Here is a 13,073-nt window from a genome sequence, read left to right on the forward strand (position 1 = left end):
TTTTCTTGGAAACATTTTCCACTTCCGCAGTTTCAGGATTTGAGGGGTTTGTTCCACAAAACAGCTTTTTGGAACAACGATGCAGTTCTCGGTTCAATGAATCGCGTCTTCATAGCACTTTACTCTTAACTGGGATGTTCAAAAGTCTCCAGAGATCCTACGCGTATCTAAACTTTTCAGCAAAATATAAATGAAACGGTTGAAACATTTTTTAAAAATATTTTAATTATTTTTATACATTTCAGCAGCTGAACGAAAATTCAATAATACTTTATTTTACTCCCTAACATTTGAAAAAATATTTTTAACACTTTGTAAGAATTTTTAAAATACTGAATTATAAAAGTCTTCTTCATCAAAAGAAAAAGTAAATTTCGGAATCATAGAGATTACGCATTTTACTTTCGTTCTTGAAAAGGAATAAGTTTGAATACACCTTCGGAATCAGAAAAAAAAAATGAAGAAACGCTTTTGAAAAAGACGCTACTAAATAAGAATTTCAAAAGGCAGTAAATATAAAGGAGTAATTAGTTTTTTCAGATCTATACGAGCCTAGTGAGCATTTTCAAAAATTCACCGCCATTTGGAATTTTAAGTTGGAAATAAGTAAATAAATACATAGAGTTAAAATATTTTTATAACCATGGGTTTTTTTCTCTTTTTTTCACTTTGTACAACAGACATATTACTTGAATATCATCCCTCTCGCACACATGTAATTGAAAAGAATTATGCATAAATACGCTAGTGATTTTTCAAGACAAGGATGGATACTCCATCGAAATATATTTTTATACAATTGTCAAACATTAGCCAATGCGCTTTCGAACTTCAAAGTAAGAGAGGCCGAAGGTTTCTTTGAATTTCTTTCTTTTCTAGTGAAGAACTTAAATTTACAAGTACCAAAAAATCTGAAGCTGCTAAGATAAAAATTAATCAGCTAACTGCTTAATTTCAAAGGTGGAGACTACCTACTGTGAACATCTGTATGTATTTCCAAATTGAGAATTAAGTTGTTTAGTTTTATTTCCTTTTTACAGCAATCAAGGATTGCTTATTGCTTTTTTGTATTTGAATAGTGCTCAGTTTTTTTTTTTTTTTTTTTTTTTTTCAAAACCCCTCGGTATTTATAACGCATAACGAAATAAAGTCAAGAAAATTAAATTTTTGAGAAAGTTTATTTACCCATGTCTGGTAATTAAATATTATCATGGACTTTTTCTCGCGTATGAATACCGTAGTGTTTCTTTTTGGAGTTGTGGAGGTCACAGACTGTCTATTCATTGTTATTATTTTTGTAGATGTTTGTGGAATATTATTTAACTTTAAAGGGGGTGGGGGCTTCGATATGGTAATTACTAATGACTTACCTTTAAATCATATCTAACTTAAGTGTTTCTTCATGGGCTATCCAAAAATGCCACTTTTTTCAGCAAATTTGACCTTCTCCCCCGTGTCACACTTATTCCTTCCTTCGTCACACTTTTTCATAAGCATGTTGTTATAAAAAATTCGAGATCTCACATTTCTTATTGCCTCTCCTCCCCCTTGTCAAAAACTCACAATTTCACGACCCCCCTTCCTCCCCCCTCGAAACGTAACATTAATTGTAGACGTTCAGTTGGATTAGTACTAAATATGCTTTTCATTTTTCACTTTGTATGCTTAAAAATGAATGTTACTTTTCTAAGCCCTTAATTAAAATCTCTTAAATAGTATGCTTTCATTTATATCAAAATTGCACACATTTTTTATTGCATTGCTCATTTGAGGCAGTGAGAAGCAAAGAAATGCAAGTTGAATATTTTAAGTTTAAAACGCGTTTAAAGATCAGATCCTAGGTAGGCTATCATTGATTTTTTTTTCTAAATCATGCTATACAACAGCAGCTACTATGGCTATTAATACAATTTCTTGCCCCAAGACAGAGGAGAGGTTCACCTACCATTTGTACTGGTTATCTCCAAATTTTTTAGTTTGCCACTTGCATCTCTTTGCTTCTCACTACCTCATTTATACTTTTAAGACTGCTTTATGTCTTATGGTAGCTTTCAAAATATGTATTCTGGTTTATCAATCTACTTTTCATATGATATTTAATATGAATAAAATATCTGAAAAAGTTGAGAATGAGAAAAGTGCATGCAAAGCTATAACCTTTAGAAACATGAAGTAATCAGCTATACAGTGTAAACATTTGAAAACGGAAGAAGAACGTTTCAAAAAGAATAAAACTGCTGCAAAACATGGCTGCAATCTTTGATTGCGAAAACTTAAATTCGTCAGAACAAATTCAAAAAAAGTACTTTTTTAAAATTTCAATCTTTTTTTTTTCTTTTCCTTGATTGCAAAAACTTTAATGTGTCGGAAAAAAATTCACAAAGGTATTTTTTTTTAATTTACTTATTTTTTATTTGAAGTACCATAGGGCAGGGGTTCCCAACTTTTCTCAGTTAAATTTTCTCACGGTACGAATTATTTATTTCAATAATTTTTTAAATTTATCTCTCCATATATCTATATATATATATATATATATATATATATATATATATATATATATATATATATATATATATATATATATATATATATATATATATATATAAGAGAGAGAGAGAGATTTGTACATTAATAGTACTATATATGTGTACGTAGGGATGTATAGTCAAACATGTTTATATATCTGTATTATTTTTCGGAAAAGGCCAAATATTTATGTAGATATAGTTACAAGTTTAATGAGATCAGGAATGTTTAAGATTCTTAATGTAGAGGAATGGCGTTTTGTTTTATGTTTTTATTAAAGTAAAATATATGAAACCAGTGAAGCTTTGATGAGCAGCCATTACTTTTTTGTTTAATGAATAGCAAATATTTGATACCGTGGACACACCGCGTTATCTCTCGCATATCCCTACGGAGCTCACACTGGATAACTAACTCCTGACACAGGGCAATAAGTATGGTTGTTTTTTCCGTATTCACACTGTGCTGGTCAAAAAACCAGTTCTACAGAATTTTGCATAGCAAGGCTTTTAAAGAATAACGACCCATTCCCTAGACTCAAATATCTACTTCAATCTACATATATCTCAGAATGCTACTTCCTTTACCGAAATATGCACACTTAAAGAAAGTCAACTTTGAACAGGTTTAAAATATTTTTATTCACTAATTAATATCATAAACGTAGTTAAATATGGTATTATAGATTTTTTCACCATGACAATGTTAATAGAAACGTCGAAATCATAGCAAATCTAAAAATAACCGAATTAAAGGATGGCTTGAAAATTATGCTTTTAAAGTAAAAAAAGAATTTCTCATGTTCAAGTTAGAAAACTAATAACTCAAAAAACTTTCTATCGATAGCGCTGGCATTTTCAATGTCTCAACATGTTTATTACTTCTATAAGGGCTCGACTTAACCACCACAGCCCGACAAGAAGCAAGTTTATCATCTGGTCGAGGGGGGGGGGGGTGTCTGTTATCTCCCCTTCCCCTTCTGTAGATTCTACCCAGGTAGCACAATTTGTTTCATAAACGTTTTAAAATGGGTTTCGTCGTGAAAACAATTTTAAAACGTTTAAACATTACGTATGTCCAGGCGGTGGTGGATCTAGAACTCGCGCAATGTTTTCTTGCTCCTCAAATTGTGGCAAAAATTCTGTCTAAGTCTTTTTCTGTAAACGAATGTCAGATTCCTAATCACATTGCTTTGGCTTGCCCAAATTTCTAAGAGTACGGACATAAAATTGTTGTTAAATAGTAGATTGTTTTTTGAAATTTTGCGAGCGGCAAAACTGGATTCTGAGGATAACAAATTAATATTTTAGGACAGTGTTTTCGGATACCTGCGCACTAATGTCAAATTGCAGGAAACTGATTTAATCAACTGTTACCTCACGCAAAATTCTAATTTAGATATTTCTTTGGAGAATTTCTTTAAAATGGAGTCTTTTTCCGGAGATAATATTGAACCGACTAAAACTGAAGACGAAAATTTCTGTGAGGAACATTTTGTTAAAACTCACTATAGAGATAGTACAAGTAGATATATCGTTAAATATCCAATGAGGGAGAATGCAGAATCGTTATTGGGTTTTTCAAAACTAACTGTAGAAAGACGATTGAATAGTATTTGGGCCAAATTGGATAAAGACAATACTATGGAAAATTTGCACTCGGGATTTTTTGGCTGAATATTTGTCGTTGGGACATATGGAAGAAGTGGAGGATGTCGATGCTGATGAGAAACCAGGAAGGGTATGTTATATCCCACATCACCCAATATTTAAACCGGAAAATAAATCTACACCTCTGCGGGTAGTCTTTAATGCTTCCGAAAAAACCTCATCAAGATATTCGTTAAATTCCATTCTTCTATTTGGGGAACTATTCAACAGGATTTATTCTCGATTATGCTACAATTTCGTAAGCATAAAATTGCCTTTTCTGGGGATATTCGTAAAATGTACCGGCAGATACTAGTGCATGAGTCGCAAAGAGATTTACAGAGAATTCTCTGGAAAGATAGCTGGCAGGCCCCTGTAAAAATATACAGACGTACTACTGTATCCTACGGTACTTGCTCGGCCCCCTTTCTCGCTACCCGTATATTGCAGGCTTTAGCGGATGATGAAAAATCAGATTTTTCTATCGCTTCAAATATTTTGCGTAGTGGCACATATGTTGACGACATCTGAACAGGTGCAGCGTCTGTAGCTGTCGCTAAACAGTCATTATTATCATTGCGAAATCTTTTAAAGAGAGGAGGGTTCGAATTACATAAAATTATATCAAACTCCACAAGAATTATGTCTGTTGAAAAAATGCTAAATTATTGGTTTGACTTTTCTCAACCTGTGAAAACATTGGGAATGTTGTGGAGACGTGATACCTTCAACTTCATTTTTGACATCACTTATGAAATTAAGGACATGATCACGAAGCGAGAAGTCTTATCTACTATATCTAAACTCTTTGATCCCCTTGGGTTAGTAGGTCCAGTTCTTACCAAGGCGAAGCTTATAATGCAAAGTCTATGGACACTGAAGTTGAACTGGAATGAGCCGTTGCCGAAGGACGTGATGCAAGAATGGACTTTATTTCTCGCTCAGATCCAGCAAGTTGATCAAATTAGTATGGAAAGACCAGTGATTGCCGATAACATCGAGGCCTTTGAGATTCATGCATTTTCGGATGCATCTCAGCGTGCATTTGGGGCAGTGATTTACTTGCGGTGTGCCGATAAGTCTGGTAATTTCACAATCAGACTCTTGTGGAGCAAATCAAGAATATGCCCGTTAAAAGTGTTAACTATTCCCAGACTTGAGCTTTGTGGAGCTCTGCTGCTGCTGCTGGCGTGATTGGTGAATAAGATTTCTCTTATTCTGGAGCTGCCAATATCTAAAACTTTTTGCTGGGCAGATTCTACTGTTGTGTTATGGTGGATACACACTTCCAGTGACAAATCTCAAGACTCACGTCGCCAATCGGGTGACGGAGATAGTGAATTTAAGCGGTAATTGCAGTTGGCGGTGAGTGAGTTCGGAAAATAATCCCGCTGATTTAATCTCAAGAGGTACCACAGCAACGGACCTCATTTCAAATAACCTCGGGTGGAACGGTCCGGAGTTTTTGCAAGGTGAACTGCCATCAAATTAAAATTGTGATTTTTCTTGTGATCCTGTTATGAACTAGAACTTAAGAACTTTAACGTAAATACATTTCTTATTTCAGAAAATTAATTTGTTGAATATTTGTTTAATGTAACTAATGATTATATTTCAAACTACTAAGAATTTTAAGGTTTATTTTCATCTATCTCTGACGCTACCCTTTTACAGATTGATTTGGATAAGCTGCTCCGGTCTATCTTTAAATATTAGTAAATGCAGTGTTTTGAGTTACAGTCGCAGATCTGAGCCATTCTTGCATCTTTATAGAACTGACCAACAGTGTTTATCGCGTTCTGACTTTGCTACGGATTTGGGCATCACTTTTAATACTTAGCTTGATTTTACGCAACATATTAACAACATTGTTTCAAGGGCATATAAGGTTCTGGGTTTTTTTAAACGCAAGACTAAAGATTTTTCTAATGAGCAAGCACTTAAAACGCTTTATTTTTGTCTTGTGCGCTCCAAACTCGAATATTGCAGTCTTATTTGGGATCCCTATTACAATAATACATCTAGAACTCTTGAGCAGATTCAATCCAAATTTATTTATTGCTTATGTTACAGAACTAATAACCAAGATTTTTTAACTTATTCTCACTCTCATTTATGTAATATTTGTAATGTTTATAGTGTTCCCACTCTTATTTATAATGTTCCCACTCTTAAATCACGCCGTGAACTTTTGTGTCTTCTTTTTTTCTATAAGATTCTACATAATTTAATTGACTGCTCAGATATCGTCAGTTCGATACAACTTGCTGTCCCAAGTAGGACTCTTAGGAGTCATTCTTCTTTTCAAAAAATTTTTACCAGACGGAACTATGTTGATAATTTTTGTCTTTTTAAATTTCACAAACTTTTAAACATTCTTTGTCATGATTTAGATTAACTTGTCATTTTACAATTTTAAGTCTTCATGTTTTAATATTTTAAATGTATAGTTTGTTTTAATAGCTATTTTTATATTATTGTTGCCACTGTAACTGGATTCTTTCTGTAGTGTGCAATACTTTTAATAAATAAATAAATAAATATTTTATCGGAAATGTAGAAAGGAAGAAAGATGTCAATCCACCCTCTCTTCGGATGACTTGCAAAGAGCTAGAGCCATTCTTGTTAATAAGGTGCATGTAAGACATTTTGGGCCTGAACTTGCAGCCGTTAAGAGTGGAAAAGGTATATCTGGCTCAAGTAAAATGTCTTCCCTTAACCCCTTTGGGGATTCGAATGATAATTTAAGGGTAGGAGGACGCCTTAATAAAGCTCAAATAGAGTTTGATGCCAAGCATCAATTAATCCTTCCTCAACATAAGCAAATTAACTTATTTAATTTTTGAAAGTTTTCATAAAAAAATATTTTCACATTGGTGCCCAGGGATTGCTTCATTTTGTGAGGCTCCAATTTTGGCTTATAAATGGCAAAAGCATTGCAAGAAAGGTTGTTCATAACTGTAATGTTTTTTTCAAAAACAACCCAAGTTCGCCATTGCAGTTAATGGGAGAATTGCCTTCTGAACGAGTCAACCCAGTTGCCCCCCTTTGTCAATCGTGGTGTCGATTTTTGTGGACCATTTCAAATTCGTGTAAGTTTCGAAAGGCAAAAATTGTTAATGTATATGTTTCAATTTTTATATGTCTTTCCACAAAGGCCATTTACCTGGAGATTCTTTCCGATTTAACCTCGGAGGCATTTATTGCTTCTCTAAAAAGGTTTATCTCCAGGCGGGGAAAAATTTCAAGCATTATCAGTGATAAGGCAACCAATTTCAAAGGCGCGAATTCTGAAATTAAGAGGTTACTGGCACAAGCATATACGCCTACCTCAACATTAAATAACTATGTATTGTCCGAAGAAATTGTTTGGAAAAATATTCCCCCTCGTTCTCCTCACTTTGGAGGGCTATGGGAATCGGGTGTGAAATCCTTTAAGCATCATTTTAAACGGACAGTAGGTAAAAGTAAATTAAGTTTTGAGGAATTTAATGGTTCAGATAGAAGCTATTCTGAACTCCCGTCCACTTACTCCTTTATCAACCGATGTGAACAAGTATGAAGTTTTGACCCCTGGTCATTTTTTAATTGGCCGCCCACTACTTGCACTTCCAGAGCCAAATTTAAAGGACATTCCAGAAAGTAAACTGTAAGTGGCAAGAATTAACAAATTATGTTCAAGTAATTTGGAAACGATGGCAGACTGATTATTTGAATCACTTACAGCAGCGTAACAAGTGGCAATTTGCTAAGGATAATGTTGAACTTGGTACTATGGTACTTTTAATGGAACCCAACGTACCCCTGTTACAATGGCCACTTGGTCGTATTGTGGAAACCATAAAGGGTTCAGATAACAAAAATTAGAGTAGTAAAAATGACAACTTCTAATGGTATTTTTACTCGTTCTATTTCTAAAATTTGTATTTTACCAACTCAGTAAAAGTTCTTTTTGAGTATAAAAATTTACTATTTACGATTTTAAAAGTGCTTTGTTATGTCACTAGGTTCATATCCTATGATAAATTCTGTTTTTGAAATTTATGTTATGTATGATTGATTTTTTGAAAGTTGAACCTTTCAACGCTGGCGGCATGTTGCATCTCTACTCTAGAAGTGATGTGCCGGTGGCGCCATCGCAGTTATTAAAAGGCTCGCACATTTGGCTTCGGCGGTCGTGACCTGAAGAGCCGGTGCAGGTGCACCGAGATTTGTTTACACATTATGTTTAGTTACTTAATAAAAGTGTTCCACCTAAATTTTATCAATTAACCTTTTTAAACATACAGTCCACTATGAATCAACCAAGTGACCCATACCAAACACTTTTTATGGTATTGTTAGGGGAAGAAGTTGGAGATTTGGGAGCCCTTCTCCCTCCTAAAAACATATTTTAAATCTCACTTAAACGACACTAAAAATAGGTAGGGAAAAGAAGTGTCACACCAGAAGTAGTTTGAAATTGAGGCGCCAAAATACCATTTTATTCTATGTTTGTCCAAGTTGGGGGTGAAGGTTTGAGTAAATTGGAAAAAAAATCTAGAAAATTTCCTCCAGAAATAATCGAAATTAGAGCTCTAAAAATGCAATTTTCAGTAATCTTTGACATTAGAAAGAAGCGGGGCTCTCCCCTGAAAGTTTTCTGAAATCAGAGGCCTAAAAACAGTTTGACTTTCCTTGTAAAAGTATTGCAGTATTTAAAATCGTAGAAAATTCAATTTTATCTAGTGCAAGTTCTGATCTCATAGGGAGGGATGAGGAAGGGGCTATATCCCCCTTACCTGGAAGCGAAGTAAAATAGGACTGTGACTGCGTTATTTTAAAAGTAATAACTTCAGATTAAAAAAAAACCTAGATAGCAGGACGAAGCCATTGCAAATCCCATTGTAATATCTTGTAAATTTTGACAAAATGAACGAAGGGCTACAGTTTCCTTAGCCTTGTGCAATCCAGGATTAATAATTCCTGGCCCAGTAGAAGCATTTTCTCTTCATTGCAGGTGTTAATTGTTTTTCGATTGTTGTTCTTGAAACTCTCTCAGATTCAATTATCCTTCGTCGAATTGTCGATGAACCCATGCTCACACCAGTAGCGAATAATTCACTCTGACGATATGTACTTATTGAAATGACTTCTTATGGGAGGGTAAAATGATTTGTGACATAACGCGCGTAACGGCGCAGCTCTGCTCTGGCATTCCTTTCGTTTGCGCATACAACAGAAGCAGGCATAATCGGGGATTTTTTTTTCTTTACTCTTTGGGTCAGCTTTAAGTGATAGTAGAAAAAGTAATGAAACTAACAGAAGATGGATGATCGTTTCAACATAACGCAATCACCTAACGAAAGGTGAGTTTAATAATACAATATAATATGAATAACATTGTAAACAATATATATTCAAAACAGCATTTAATCTTTAAATTTATTTTCAAAACAAAAACATTTATGCGATTAGTTATACTAAAAATATCTCGCTTCATTTAGGGTTTTGAACTGTGATAAGGTGTACATATTTTAAACGAATTTCATCCCCGCAGACTCCGCAACGCAGGGGTTGGGGACGGCCGAGAGAACAAAATATAATAAATAAACATTTAATTTGTGCATCACAGAATAAAATCTAAACTGACTTTAACTTTAAAACAATCACTCGTTAAAAAGTTAGTTATTTTGGGTGTGGGGGAATCCAATAAAGTGTGCGGTTAGGGTCCCTGGTGATTTTTGCAGGGGGGGGAGCAAATATAGATCCTAGCCCGGTCGTAATAATACGCCAATTTTATCGTTTCAGATTTAAGCTTAACCTTGTGGTTTGTTTATAGTGATAACATTTATTTACAATTAACATTTTGAAACAGTATTAAATCTTTAAATTTATTTTCAAAACAAAAACATTTTTGCGATTAGTTATACTAAAAATGTCTCGGTTCATTTAGGGTTTTGAACTGTGAAAAGGTGTACATAATTAGAACAAACTACCGTATTATCCCGCATTTGCCGGCATGCCGCAAAATATGACTCACCAGATTTTCAACAACCCTTTCTTGGTTCTTTCCAGCATGCCGGAAAAAACAAGGTTAAAAAAATCATAACGAAGATTTTAATGTTAATTTTGCTTCTGATCGAGATACAAATTTAGTATCGTTTCTGCAATCCAAATTACAATTAAATGATTAATAATCCAGAAGAAGCCACTACAAGTCACGGAACTGTACTTGATGCAGTCTTTGCAAAATTTTAAGATAATATACAATGCAAAAATTTCGTTGCTTATTATAGCTATCATAAGCCAAGTGTTACTTTCATAGGATTAAATTATTATCATTATTTAATTATATGAAAGTTATCACTTCTACCAAGCATCCCGTGACGCACATTTTTTTCCCAAGGATGCATTTTACTATTTCGTAAAAAAAAAGTCTGTTAAGGGTGGTCTAAAGTTTGTGCGCACATTTACCTTTCTGCTTTGGAGACACTGTCCCAATTCTTTTGCTGATTAATAATCCTAGATTATATATTAAGACTTTCCAACTCCAACTGCTGCAGCAACATCCCTTCACGATCACAGAAGTACTATAGTGTTCAAATTAATTGGGACAAAGGTATTTTTTCGAGGACTTTCCATTTGCTTCCCAGCTAGCTCCAGTGGGTTCTCTAAGCAATTCCGTCTGTCTTAATGTCATCTGGATGTGAGTTTTGACTGCTTGAAACTATAGTTTAGATGAGAAATTGGGAACTTTGAAAAATTCTTCAGAGGAGAAAATAACATTTCCGTTCTTTCAGTTATACTGTACGAAATAGGGATACAATGGCAAGAGAGTAAGAGGGGAACAACGGCAAAGATAATTGAACTAAACAAGCACAAATCCATGGGGGTAAAAAAAAAATTCCTGTGGTTGGTACTATTGGAAAATTGAACTTTTGACAACTTTTCAGGCAATAAATACCTCATAAGATATTGGTTAGCTCTTGTAGGTCTAATAATGCTATTTCAGAGTAGTAATCCATCATATTTAGAACTTTTTGCTTTTCTCCTCCACTTTGCATTTTATTCGAGGAGGAAATGGTTCAGTTACAATGCATTTCTTCAGATGCCCGGAGAAGCTCGATGTTCTAATACCAATCATGGAAGTAGTATTTTTTACAGCTATAGATACATGACTGGAAGGTACGATTAATCTTTGCTACATTTCTAGGAGTTATATCCCTTTTAGCGTACTAAAATGAACAAATGCAAAATATAAATTCCTTTTCTCACAGAAAAAATCTGAAAAATTGTTCAATATTCATAATTTCTCACCTAAACCAGTTCTAAGCAATCAAAATTGACATCCAGATGCAATTAAGACAAACACAACGGCTTAGTGGGACCTACAAGAGCTAGCTGGCAATCAACTTGAAAGTCCACAAAAATTAGCTTTGTCCCAATTAATTCGAACACTATAGTATATGATGACTAAGGGTAACAATTATATCCCTTCTATCCTAGGAGTGACATCCATCTTTTAAATACACATCAGAAGCAGACAATTCACACAATCAACCACTTCTCACAGCAAATGAAGGGAAAATTTTCGACAAGTCATGATCATGAAATAAAATCGGTTTAGATTAGTCAAGGACAGTCCCACATTTTAAGACAATGCAACTGAAACTGGTTTAAAGCAGAAAATTCCCGATAAAGAAACAATTTTCTTTAAAAATATGTTTCTCTCAATTAAATTGCATAGTACTGCTCCCAAGGCTGTGGGGATATCATGCAAAACATGTAAGAAAAAAAAAAAAAAAAAACTCGCACAAATAACTTGTGTATATGTATAGGACTTAGTATTAACTTCATATATCAATGAAAGGTCTTAATAATGCTGTCTGACTAATTTAATAATTATTCCTAGAGTTAAAAAAAGGTATTGGAAATACTACATCTTAAATTATGTAAGTAAAGAGAAAATTGGCAATATGAGTTCATGGGGGCAATATTGCTTCATCAACAAAATAAAATAATCCTTTTAACACAATCTAACTATCGCAAAATAATAATTTTTAAAAATAATTAAATAAAACCTAACAAAATATTTTTTAAAAGTACAATTTTTAAAAACCTGATATTAAATTTTCCTGAAAACTTGATAGGAATTTATTTTACCTTACTATACAAAACTTTCCTCTGAAGCGATTTGAAACATCTGTCTTATCTCAGTTCGATGAAACTTCAAATTCAGTAAAAAAAAGTTAAGAGGGGGTAAAGAAAGCAATTGTAGGGTCTGCTGCGAAAAGAAGGTAGCTCCATTTTCAATATTTTCGAAAGGTCTGCATTAAAGCTTAAAACACCATTTTTCTTTTTCATGTTTTAATAACTCCCCTTCTACACCTCTCCATCCAGTTATACATGAGAAGTCATATTTTTTTTTTTTTTTTAATAGAATGGGATTAGGCATTTTAAGCTTTAATACAGACATTTTAAAAATTGAAATTTGGAGCAACCTCCTTTTTTGCAGCAAATCCTTCGGTTCTGAGAAATGTTTATTTTTTTTTTTTGCTTTGACTACTACTATGCACGTTCCTATTTTAATAAAAGTAATGCTTTCCTGTAATGCAAAATAGGATGTTAACTGCTGCAAACTAATGCAGGAACAGAAAAGTTTCTAGTACTTCAATAAAAAAGCAATAAACATTTAGCAATTGATGATGCTGTGGTCTGTGTCAGAGATCTGACAAGACTTTTTTTTCTTGGTGTACGGGTGAAAGGTGTTGATTACCATTTTCTAGTCAGCAGGTAACAAAGGAGAAACCCAGTACAGATCGTTTAGATATAGTGGGGGCACCAAGAGCAAGCGATCTCTATCCCCCATCCCCTGACCAGCCTACCCACACAGTCAGAGTAACAGCTTTCAGA

The sequence above is a fragment of the Uloborus diversus genome, chromosome 10 (genome assembly GCF_026930045.1).
Source record: "Uloborus diversus isolate 005 chromosome 10, Udiv.v.3.1, whole genome shotgun sequence".
NCBI classification, from domain to species: domain Eukaryota; kingdom Metazoa; phylum Arthropoda; class Arachnida; order Araneae; family Uloboridae; genus Uloborus; species Uloborus diversus.